Raw genomic sequence first — 13,062 nt, 5'->3', positions numbered from 1 at the left:
AGAAAGCTGATGGGGTCCCGCCGATGCCGAGGGGCAAGCCACCACGCCCACTCGCGGGGCGCAGAGTCGAAGCCCGAACGCCCACGAAGGGTTCCGTCAGAGAAGGTCCGGCCAGGCCGACCAACACTGCCCTCGGTCACCTTTCTCGGAGGCCAAGGCCTGAGAGGCAGTCGGGCAGATCAAAGGGAGAGAAAGCTGAGCTGGCCCGGGGACCGCAGGCGCGGGCCACCCGCCGTCGCCTCTCTCCAGCTGATGCAAGGCAGCGCCCAAGTCCAGGACGCCTCTTATTTCTGGTCACTCGGCTTCAGGAGAGCTCTGTCCCTCACTGCGGAGCTCCTGGCCTTCTAAGTCAGCGGCCTGCGGCCAGCTGTGCTCCCTGCAGCCAAGAATAGCGCCGGCGCACTTTCAAACCTTCCAAATCCAAACAAACATTTCTCTCAGCCTGACACTGAACACAAGAGTAATTCTAAGTGGAAGTGTAGGCGAAAGGGATTAACTCTAGGAAACTATCCGTCACCTCTGCGGTAAAAATAAACACGCACGACTCACACCTCAGAGACAGGCGCTACCTCTTCGAGAAGGAATGAAAACGACAGACGGCTATCACCAGACAAGAAACAGAAAAGCTGAGGAAGCAACGACTAGTTTACTGCGCAAACCCAACCGCGGGCTTAAAATCAATACGGTAGAGAGAGTGGATGGTGTCAATGCCTTCTATTTCTTGGTTTTAATTATAAAATGTACTGAATTGTTCTAAATACATCCAACAGGATCATAACTAAAAATTGTTCTGAGCTCTTCAGACAAGCAACGTAAAACCGCCCTGCACATTTGGGGCTTTTTTCCTTTTAATCTGCAACCCTACCGAGCACTGACTAGCTCTATCCTACAAGCCAAACTCACCTCAGAACCAATGTTTTTGACCTTAGCACAATGTCTTCCTCTTGACCCTTGCAACGGGGTGAGATGTACATGGAGAAGCCCGCTCCCGGCTGCAGGCAGCCTGCGTCGTGGTGGGGGGGGGGGAGGGCACCAGGGAGGCTCCCTCCCACCCGCACCCTGGATCCCCCTATCCCCGTGCCTCACCTTCCTCTAATTACCTAGTCACATTTCCAGGTCTCAGGTGTTCATTCATTTGCCTCCTTAAACAGTGGGTGTCTTTGGTAGAGTTACCAGTTTGCCTTGTGGGAGTAAGGGAGAGGAGGGTGCCGTAGGTATTTTGATCTTTCATTCACACCCTGGCATGAATGCCTTTCATTTGGTGTGTCAGTGTGCTGTCTGTCCTGCAGACACCTAACAGAAATTACTGAATTTAAGAATAGGAGTTTCAGTTATAGATGGGTGCAATGAGAAAAGAAATTTTAAAGCACCAGAACACTGAAGTGATTGTAAAACACATATTGGATGGAATTATGGGTAGCAAGATGGAAAGAGGACTAGGACCAACTAGACAGCAGCGTGAGGTCCCTGGGTAGCAGGACATGAGAAAAGGGGGACAGATTAGATGATGTCAGCTTCACAATTTTTAAGGCAGGCTCCACTTTGTGATATACACTGATTGAGAGGAGGCTGTCCTTTGTATGGCCCGAAACCAAAACCAAACCCACTGCCTTCAAGTCGATTCTGACTCCTAATGACCCTATAGGACAGAGTAGAACTGTGCCATAAAGTTTCCAAAGCAGTAATCTTTACAGAAACAGGCTGCCATATCTTTCTCTGGCGGAGTGGCTAGTGGGTTCGAACCACTGACCTTTAGGTTAGCAGCCAAGCACTTAACCTCTGCCCCACCAAAGGCTATAATTCCTCCTCATTCTTCCACCCCACCCCCCACGCCTAGCATCTTTTCACTTGGTAAGAGACCATGGCACCTCACCCTCTGAAGCCTGAGAAACCAAAAACCAAACCATTGCCGTGGAGTCAATTCCGAGCAGCAGGGCTAAAGATATACAATTCCAGGCTGGCACCCCCATGTCTGACTACCCACCTCTTTGGGTGATCAGGCAGGAAAATTTGCATTGCACTCCATGCAGTGAAATACACAACCCCTGGAATATAAAACCAGGTGAGGGAAGATCCTCAGGGTCCTTTGTTCATGCTGCAAAGAGAGAGGGTACCCATAAAGTTTTCCATCCCACTCAGACAGCTTTTGAGTCAGGGAGGACTGCTTGTCATGGAACTTTTCCTGTTGTACCCTGTCTGTTGCCTGTGAGTAATTAAAATGGCTTTCACTCTTGGCAAAACCATTTACGTGTCTCGTGTGTTCAACTTGATCAGGATGAATGGATATAACATCCATGGAGTGGTTGGTACCACTGGGTGGAATTCTCATCCCAGTACTCCAGTAGGTACTTAGGATCTGGAGACAGCCTTTAAGGCAACCTCATGTGCAACGTATTCAATGAGGTTACCATATTGAATTATTCCCTTTTATATCAAAAATAACATCACAAGGTGAATAGAAATTTCTACAGAATTTCTTTGGTACTAATTAAGATTGTATTTGCACAAGCCAAAAACGTAATTATGTAATAGCCCACCAAATATTTTGCCATCCGTGCAAGTGTCAGTCAGTACCTGCTTATTCAAAATACCAATATTAGGTAGCTTATAAGCTCATGCTTACAACTGGAATGAAGTAATAGAAACTTCTGAATATATGTGATTTAATTCAAGGCTTAAACACCAATATTCTAACTTCAAACCAGAATGTGGCCCGCCCATCTCCCATGCAGCTGTGTCAGTCTGTTGTTATGTTTTGTTAATTTGTTAACTCTTAGAAGTCAGAAAATACAGACTTCTAGTCTAGTGTGCTGTCCATTAACCCATACCTCTTCTTAAATTTTGTAGATCAAGGTCGTGAACCTAAGCCATGGAGCACAGACCTCCAAGTCACCAACATTAGGTAGCTGATGCTGCCAGTTGCCATCAAGTTGATTCCAACTCATGGTGACCCCATGTGTATCAGAAGAGAAGTGTGCTCCATAGGGTTTTCAGTAGCTGATTGTTTGGAAGTAGATCGCCAGGCCTTTCTTCTGAGGTGCCTTTTGGTTAGCAGCTGAGGTGTTTGTACCACCCAGGGACTTGGCGCTAGGTGGATCTAAAATCACGTTTCCTTTTCATGCCAGGAGCTCAGGTGTGAACTCACCTGTGAACTTTCCAGGATTCACAAGAGGTATTTTCAGCTCCCTCCATCCTGTCTTTCCACTAATCCAACCAGTTGTTTATTTCCATCTATAATCCCTACTCAGTTTGTCTGGTTTATTTTTTGGAAATTTGCAGAATCTTTTTTTACATAATTCAAGTACATTTCAGTGACATTGATTCCATTCTTTGAGTTGTGCAACCATTCTCATCCTCCTTTTCTGAGTTGTTCCTCCCACACTAACATAAACTCACTGTCTCCTAAGGTTGCTATCCAGTCTTTCAAGTTGCTGTGGTCAATTTGATCCCACATAAACAGCTCTTAACAGAGCATAATGCTCAAGGCAGACATTCTTTCTTTACTAGTTAAGCTAAACTACTGTTTGGTTTTAAGAAGACTTCAGAGGATATTTTTGGTTTAAAGTTTAAAGATTATCTCAAGGCATTAGTTTTGGGGGTTCATCCAGTCTCCATGGCTCCAGAAAGTCTGGAATCCATGAGAATTTAAAATTCTGTTCTGAATTTTTCCCTTTTTGATCAGGATTCTTCTATAAAATCTTTCATCAAAATGTTCAGTAATGGTAGCTGGGCACCGTCCAGTTCTTCTAGTCTCATGGCAAAGGAGGCAGTTGTTCATGGAGGCAATCAGCCACACATTTCATTTTCTCCTCCTATTCCTGACTCTCCTTCTTCAGTTGCTCTAGGTGAAGAGAGACTAATTGTTGTGCGCTGAACGGCCACTTGCAAACTTTTAAGACCACAGACACTACGCAACAAACTAGGAGGTAGAACAGAAGCATTAAACAAGTTATTAGGCTAATTCTCTGGGATGTCCCATGAAACCATGACCCTAAACCTCCAAACCAAGGAACCAAATCCCATGAGGTGTTTGGTTGTACATAAGCAGCCTCAGCAGCTACTCTTTTTTGTTGTTGTTGTAAATATCTCTATCATTCAAATCTTTTTTGCTATTTGTTTTAATTAATTTTCAATTTACTCAGATTGTGAACTTATAAATTTAGATTTCTTCTTTTTTTGTCACAAAACTTTTGCCAATTCAACTTTTTACAGGTGTACAATTTATTGACTGCAATTACATTAATCAGCTGTGCAACCCTACCCTTAATTAATGCAATTTTTCTGTCACCATAAACTGAAACTCAGTACTCCATAGCCCCCGCTTTCCCACTCTTCTCTGGCCCTGGAAACCACTAATAAACTTTGGTCTCTATACATATGTCTGTTCTTGTCTTTTTATATAAGTGAATCATATAATACTTGCTCTTTTTTGATTGACTTATTTCACTCAGCATAATGTCTTCAAGCTCTGTCCATTCTATAGCGTATATCAAGCCTTCATTTCTCCTACTGGCTGAGTGGTATTCCATTGTATGTACCACATTTTGATTATCCATTCATCTGCTGATGGACATTTAGATTGTTTCTACCTTTTGGCTATTGTGAATATTGCTACAGTGAACACTGGTGCACAAGCCCCTGTCTGAGCCTCCACTTTCGAGTCTTTTGACTATATACCTAGGAGTGGAATGCTGGGTCATATGATAGTTCTATTTTTAGTTTTTTGAGGAACCACCACACTGTTTTCCACAATGGTTGTACCATTTTGCATTCTCTCCAGCAATGGATAAAGGTTCCAATTTCCCCACCTCCTTGTCAACATTTGTCATTTTCTTCTTCTTTTTTTTAATCTTAACTATCTGAGTGGGAGTGAAACCGTACCTCATTGTGTCTTTGATTTACGTCTTTCTGATGGCTAATGACGTTGAGCATGTTTTCATGTGTTTGATGGCCATTTGAATGTCCTTTTTGGGGAAAAGTCTATTCAAGTCCTTTACCCATTTTATGATTGGGCTATTTGTCTTTTTGTTGTTAAGTTGTCAAAGTTTTATATATTTTGGTTATTAGAGTCTTAATCGGGTATATGGTTTCCGAAGATACTCTCCCAGTGAGTAGCTTGTCTTTTCACTTTTTTTGTAAATTCTTTTGATGAACAAAAGTTTTTCATTTTTATGAGGTCGCATTCATCTATTTTGTCTTTTGCTGTTTGTGCTTTTGTAATTATATTAGATAATCCATTGTTAAAAGCTGGGCCTGACAGTGTTGCCCCTGCATATTCTAACAATTTTGTTGTTTTAGTTTTCACATTTAGGTTGCAGAGTATTTTACTGCCTTTTCATAGTTCTAAAACTTTGATAACTTAGATTGTTGATGTAACAGAAAGAACCTAAAAACCACATTGAAAGACTGATTGAGCTTTCTTTTTAGAGATGATGGCTTTAAATTCTGCTAACCTAAAGAAGTTTACCTTCTTGTCCACATTAGTGATTTGTCATTTGTTACAGAACCTATAATTGGAATACTTTGAAAACAATTGTGCAATGTATTTGGCCTAAATTTGAGAAAATGTATTTATTTCAAGATGTAATTTCTTGTTTCTATCATTTCTAAAACAAGTTGTAAACTTAAAAGTACACACAAAACCTTTTGACTATCCTTATATCCCAATATGTATAAATACAAATGGGACTAAGAGCTCATCATTTAGTCATAGACTCTTTTATATCCTTTTCTTTTAATCATTTTCTAATTGTTGCTTTGTGGCCTCAATTATATATAAGTTTATTTAGGTCAGGAACAAGGACAACGGTTTTTTTGCAGCTGCTATAGTACTTAGCACAATGCTGGGCACTTAGTGATACCAAAATATATATACATATATGTACACGTACCGTTAGACAGAACTTGTGGAGCGCCAGTTATGTGTATGCTACAGTGTTAAGTTCTATGGTGAATATACAGATGAATGAGAATCAGTCTGTGACTTCAATTATTTTATAATTCATCAGGAGAGAGAATGCAGATGAAACACTTGAGCAGTCCCCACAGGGGAAAGATATGTTGTGGAGATTGGAGAAGGCATAATAGAAAAGTGTTCAACTGAATTGTTCTTGAAGGGTAAGTAGAAGTAGACTCTTAGCAAGTGAAGGTTTGTCAAGGAGAGGTAGTAGTAGTCCTGATTAGTATGAAGGTGGACTGCATTTGGAGAGAAGGTGCAGATCTGGAACAATGCGTTGATGTCAGATTGCTGAGGGTTTTGAATGTCGTGCAAAGGCGTTTGGACTTCATATATTAGGCAATGGGGAGCTCCTGGTCATTTTAAATTAGATAAACCATACAATTGGTGCTTCAGAAGGATTACTGGACCCTTGCGTGTCAAATAGATTGGGGAGGGGCAGAGAGTAAAGGCTAGGAGGGTAGATTCTTTGAATTGAGAGGTAATGAAGGCCTGAACTGGGCAGTGGAACAAGCAATAGGAAACAGAAATAACCACTACTTCATAAAAACGAGCACTGGTTGCACAGTGGTTAAGCTCTGCTGCTAATCAAAAGGTTGGCGAATGGAACTTACCAGCTGCTTTGAGGGACAAAGATGTGGCAGTCTGCTTCCATAAAGATTACAGCCTTTGAAACCCTACTCTGTCCTATAGGGTCACTTGTTGCTGTTGTGTGCCGTGGAGTCAATTGCACCCTTAGAGGACGAGATGGAACTGCCCCATAGAGTTTCCAAGACCATAATCTTTACAAAAGCAGACTGCCACATCTTTGTCTCGCGGAGTGGCTGGTGGGTTCCAACTGCCAACCTTTTGGTTAACAGTCGAGCACCAGGGCTCCTCATAGGGTCGCTAGGAGTCAGAATTGACTCGACGGCAAGGGGTTATACCATATAAAGCACTTTCTCATAGGCTTTTCTCATTTGATCAGCAAAACAACTGGGAGTAAGTATTACTCAGAGTCCCATCTGACAAACAAGGAATAAGGTAAGTGATTTGCCCAAGTTTGCTCGGTTAATAAGGAAGAGGACCTATCCACAGGACATTGTCTTCTTGCTGTCCAGAGGCAGGATTCTGTTGACTTCTGGAAAGGCCAAACCAGAGTGTGCAGTTTAGAGGTGACGGTGAAACATTTAAAATGGAAGAAATCACAAGGCAGTTTTCCCTCAACCAGTATTTAGAAACACTTTCACTAGGTAGCCCTTTGATTTTAAAAAAAAAAAAAAAAAAAGGCAAAAGGGAGTGCAGAAACCCAGTATTGTCTGGAGTGGAAAATGTAGTAAAAGAATAAAAATGTTTTGGAAAGGATCTGCCACTAGCTTGATAGTTTTCCTAAGTACAAGATGAAGCACCTACCTGAGGAGGCTTATCCAGACAATAAAATGCCCTTGGAGATATAAGAAGAAGGAACAGAAGGGTTTTCATTAGTGATCAAATCTGATGGAAGAGGAGATGGGGAAGTGCAGTGGGATTTAGAGGGGTGGACGTGAACAACCAAGGCAACAGGAGACTGAGAAGTAGATGGGCACACTGCTGGGGAGAGAAAATGCATAATGAGGAGAAATAAATGCTTGGATTAATAGCATTCATTCAACTTGCTGTACTTTGTGCCAGACTATGTGCTAGGATCAAAGATACAAATAAGTCACTCGGAGATAATTAATGAAATACTTTTAGCAACAGAGTATTTTTGTCAGTGGGGTGCCAGCCTTCTCTTAGACATCTGAAATGATTGGGATTTGAAGCCTGCCATTCATATTTCAGATCTTTCTAATTTTCAAGAATAATAATTTTCTTCCATGGTGGTTTACCATTTAAAAAGCACTTTTACATTTGTCTTGGTTATCTAGTGCTGCTATAACAGAAATACCACAAGTGAATAGCTTTAACAATGAGAAATCTATTCTCTCACAGTCTAGTAGGCTTCAAGTCCAAATTCAGGGTGTCAGCTCCAGGAGAAGGCTTTCTCTCTCTGTCAGCTCTGGAGGAAGGTCCTTGACATCAATCTTCCCCTGGACTAGGACCTTCTCCGAGCAGGAACCCCAGGTCCAAAGGATGCAGTCTGCTCCTGGTACTTCTTTCTTGGTGGTAGGATGTTCCCCAACTCTCTGCTTGCTTCCCTTTCCTTTTATCTCTCATAAGATAAAAGGTGGTGCAGGCCACACTCCAGGGAAACTCCCTTTACATTGGATCAGGGATGTGACCTGAGCAAGGGTGTTACATCCCACCCTAATCCTCTTCAACATAATCCAGTCTTGCCTCATTAACCACAGGCAGAGATTAAGATTTACAACCTACAAAAAAATTACAATCACAAAATGGAGGACAACCACACAATACTGGGAATCACGGTCTAACCATGTTGACACATATTTTGGGGGGACACAATTCAATCTATGACAACGTTCTTTACCTCACTTTGTCAAAATATGTCTTCCAACTATTGGAACCTTAGATTAAGGCCTTACTCTGAGGCCATTGTTTTTTGCCATTGAGTCAATTCCAACTAGGACCCTATAGAACAGAGTAGAACTGCCCCATAGGGCTTCCTAGACTTTAAATCTTTGTGTGTGTGTGTGTGCATGCTCATGCTCTTTAGGTGAAAGTTTACAGAGCAAATTAGTTTCTCATTAAACAATACATAAATCATTTTGTGACGTTGGTTGCCAACCCTGCAATGTGTCAACCCTCACCCCTTCTCCACCCCAGGTTCTCTGTTTCCATTCATCTAATTTTCCTGTCCCTTCCTGCCTTCTTGTCTTTGCTTCTGGGCTGGTGTGTCCATTTAGTCTCATATACATGATTGAATTACAAAGCATGTTCCTCGTGTGTGTTACTTGTTCCCTATAGACCTGTCTAATCTTTGCCTGAAGGGCGAACCTTGGGAGTGAGTTCAGTACTAAGTTAAAGGTGTCTGGGGGCTATACTCTTTGGATATCTCCAGTCTCTGTCAGACCAGCAAGTCTGATCTTTTTTTTTTTTGTGAATTTGAATTTTGTTCTACATTTTTCTCCCACTCTGTCGAGTACCCTCTGTCGTGATCCCCTGCACCATCTAGTTGTTATGGGCTCAGTCTGGTGGAGGTTGTGGTAGTTGTGATCCATTAGTCCTTTGGGCTAATCTTTCCCTTTTGTCTTTGGTTTTCTTCATTCTCCTTTGCTCCAGCCAGGGTGAGACCAGTAGATGTATCTCAGATGGCCACTCGCAGACTTTTAAGGCACCCGATACTGCTTGCCACAGTTGGATGTAGAACATTTTCTTTATAAACTGTGTTGAAAAACCAAACCTGTTGCTGTTGAGTCAATTCTGACTCATAGTGACCCTACAGGACAGAGTAGAACTACCCCATAGGATTTCCAAGGAGCAGCTGGTGGATTCAAACTGCGGACATTTTGGTTAGCAGCCAAGCTCTTAACCACTGTTCCACCAGGGCTCCAATATTATTAGACTATAAATCTTTAAGGGAGCAGATCGCCAGGTCTTTTCTTCTGCAGAACTGTTGGTGGGTTAACCCATCTTTAGGTTAGCAGCCCAATGCTTTAGTCACTGCACCACCAGGCTTCCTTTCTGAGGCCATTAGAATGGCTGTTTCCTCCCATGTAAACAGCTAGTACACTCCTCTGAGATGTCTCTCCTTAGGTCCTACAGCTGGTCTTCTGTTAAGATGTGGGTTTTAATTACTTTGCCCCCTTAGTTACTCTCTTCCAAATACATCAGTATTTTTTTAATGTAGTGTCCATATGTAAGTAAAGCATTCCAGGTGTGTTTGACAAGTTCTGAATAGGATTGGATGGTTTTCTCCAGTTTACTGTTCAGCCTACTTCTTTTGAAGCTTGAATTTAAAGTTTGGAGTTGACACATCAAACTTCTGAATAATATTGAACTTTAATCCAACTTTAGTTTTAACCCCTTTTCAGTAAGTTGCACAAGAGAGTAATAATCTATTCCTAAAAGTGTAAAGATAAAAAAAGGGTAAATAAATATATACTTGTTTAGATATAGAAAATTTCTGGAAGGACATGTAAAAAATAACCACATGTTAACAGTGGCTATTTACTTCTAGAGGGTGAAAAAGGAGGTTCTGAAAGGGAGATTTTTAAGCTTTTTCTTTATACCCTTTTGTACTATTTGAATTTTTGCCTTAGACATGTAATGAAGTAATAAGTACAATTATAATTTTTTCTTAATTATATTAGTCAAATGAATAAGTAAATACTTCTTATCTCATGAGTTATACTCAAGCTGAAAGTCAGATTATGTGTAGTTTGATCTTTTTAACCTAAATGGAATACTTTCACTTATCCATATTATTCAACCTATTGATTCTTATCTGGGAAAAACTTATTGAATCTTGATTCTTTAACTCAATACCTAATGTTTTCCAGATTTATTTCATCAGCCAAATTAATAAGTATATCATTTACGGTAATAATAGTGGTAAAACCTATTATTTTAAGGGCTTAATATTTTCTGTGCACTGTGGTAAGCATTTTATAGGCATTATCTGATTTAATCTTCATAACAGCCCATTGAAGTAGCTATAATTATCCCCACTTATAGATGATGAAGCCCAATTTAAGAGAATATTAACTTGTCCAAGTTCACACATGCAGTTGGGGGTAGAGGTGAGATACAAACTTAAGGTCTTGCTGATTCAAAAAACTGTATTTTTAACCATGACACTATCCAAGCCATCAGTGCAAATAATAAACAGGCATGGGTCAAGGATAGAAACTTGTGCCGGAGACCCTCCTCCAGTCTGATAACAATCGGACTTAGTATTAAAAAAATAATGTAAAATAATACATTGAAATTAATTTCATCTCTTTATTTTTATTTTTTTTAATGTGCCTAAGAAAGTTTATAATTATGTGTGAGGCTTGCGGCTGTGAGTCGAAATTGACTTGAAGGCAGTGGGTTTGGGTTTGGTTTGGATGAGTCTTGCATTACAGCTCACATTATATTTCTATTGGACAGAACTGGCCTAAAATGGCCCAAGGGCTTCCATATATGAAACGGTTAAAAAACAATACAAAGCATTATTGAGTAATGCCCGTTGTCATCAAGTGAATTCCAGCTCATAGTGACCCTATGGGACAGAGTAGAATTGCCCCATAGTGTTTCCAAGGAGCGATTGGTGGATTCCAACTGCCAACCCTTTGGTTAGCAGCCAAACTCTTAACCACTGTGCCACCAGGGCTCCCATTGAATCTAAGTACCAAAATAGAGGCTACAGACTCCAGGAGTTCATAAGGGGGTGGGGCATCAGTAGAGAAAGTCCTTGTAGATGGAGCTGGACTTCTCTGGGCCTTTCATGAGTTAAAGAAGGGCGAGAGCATTCTGTGACAGGAGCCAACATGAGTAACGTTGCAGGGGTAGGGATGGGCATGTGAGCAAAAATGAGGAAAATAATTTGACTAGAGCAAGTAAGGAAACCCTGGTGGCATAGTGGTTAAGAGCTACGCCAGCTAGCCAAAAGGTCAGCAGTTCAAATCCACCAGGCGCTCCTTGGAAACTCTATGGGACAGTTCTTCTCTGTTCTATAGGATTGCTATGAGTTGGAATCCACTCGATGGCAACGGGTTTGGTTTTTTTTGGTTTTAGAGGAGGTAAAAGGAGCCCTGGTGGCGCAGTGATTAAGCACTCAGCTGCTAACCAAAAGGTCGGCTGGAACCCAGTAACCGATCTGCAGGAGAAAGATGTGTCAGTCTGCTTCCATAAAGATTACAGCCTTGAAAACCCTATGGGGCAGTTCTACTCTGTCCTACAGGGTCACTAGGAGTCGAATGGAGTTTGCGAAACACAACAGCAGAGCAGGTAATCCGGGCTGAGGAACCCTGCAGAGACTGTGTGGGGTCACCACCTTAAAGGCCAGGCTGAGGCTCTTGGACTTGCTCTGTCGATAAAAAGGGCTCATGGATCCTGTTAGTGTGCAGGGGCTTGATAAAGCCTGTGTTTAAGAGTATGAACGTGGCAGTGGTACAGAAGGGACTGAGCTGGGGAGGGGAAAAGATGAGATACTGAAAGAAAGAAAAACAATTCAGAAGCTCATGTTCTGTCCATGCAGGAGCTAAAACTGCCCCTAGACCAAGGTGCTGGCTGCAAGGATGGAAAGGAGAGGAGGTGTAAGAGAGATCTTTTAAAAAGAACTTCTAGTACTTGATGACTGGTTGTATGTAAAGGTCTGAGAATTATCCTCAAAGACTATGCATGTTTTCATTGTTATCCTGAATAAATGACAGCTGAGAGAATGAGTGCCGTGGTCACTAGGACTGTCACACTAAATAAAAGCCCTTCAGTCGACAAGATTCAAGTTGAAACAAGCAATTCAAATGCCCTTGTAACAATAGCCAGCATTTCCAAGAATCTTTTGGTTGGGCACTGTTTGCAAACCTTGTTCAGATAACAGCTTAACTGAAACTAAAAATCACGGAGTTTCCCCACTTGGCACTGCTCACTATTTAAATGAATATCAAATAGTGGGGTTAAAATTCACAGAACAGAAAGTTGAGGAAGGTTGAATGCTCACAGCACACACTGGCCAGGAATCCCAACAAAGAGCAAAGGGAATTGGAATGTAAATAGAATCAAGAGCACCAAACAGAATTAATTTAGACAAAGTCATCAGTGTTCCATGCAGCAGAGTGAAAGTGAAACGTACTTTATTCAGCTCTACAAATTAACCAAACTGAGCTTTACGATAAATCCCCTGCAGATAAGATCAGTGATGTCCAGTAAATACATTTTTAACTTTTTTTTGTGTGTGAAAGGCTTGGTGCCAGAGATCAATCAGTTAAATAGATTTATGCACTCACACCAGGCAAATTTATTAACAATAAGTTGAAATAACTTTAAAAAAAAAAAGGCCTTCATCTATCGTAGGTACCCTGAGATCTACAATAAAATTCATTTTTCTCACTTAATTGGTTCACTCACTTATTATTTTCTTAAATTACTATTTATTAAACAATTACCATATGTGCCAACTACTGTGCTATGTGGTGGAGATACAGTTTCTCCTCAAGAACCAGAGGAGACCAACACATAAACTCACAAGTTTAATATACATA

The sequence above is a fragment of the Trichechus manatus genome, unplaced genomic scaffold (assembly GCF_000243295.1).
Source record: "Trichechus manatus latirostris isolate Lorelei unplaced genomic scaffold, TriManLat1.0 scaffold00021, whole genome shotgun sequence".
Taxonomy (NCBI): Eukaryota; Metazoa; Chordata; class Mammalia; order Sirenia; family Trichechidae; genus Trichechus; species Trichechus manatus.
The sequence above is the reverse complement of the archived record's forward strand: the minus strand, read 5'-3'. Positions refer to the sequence as shown.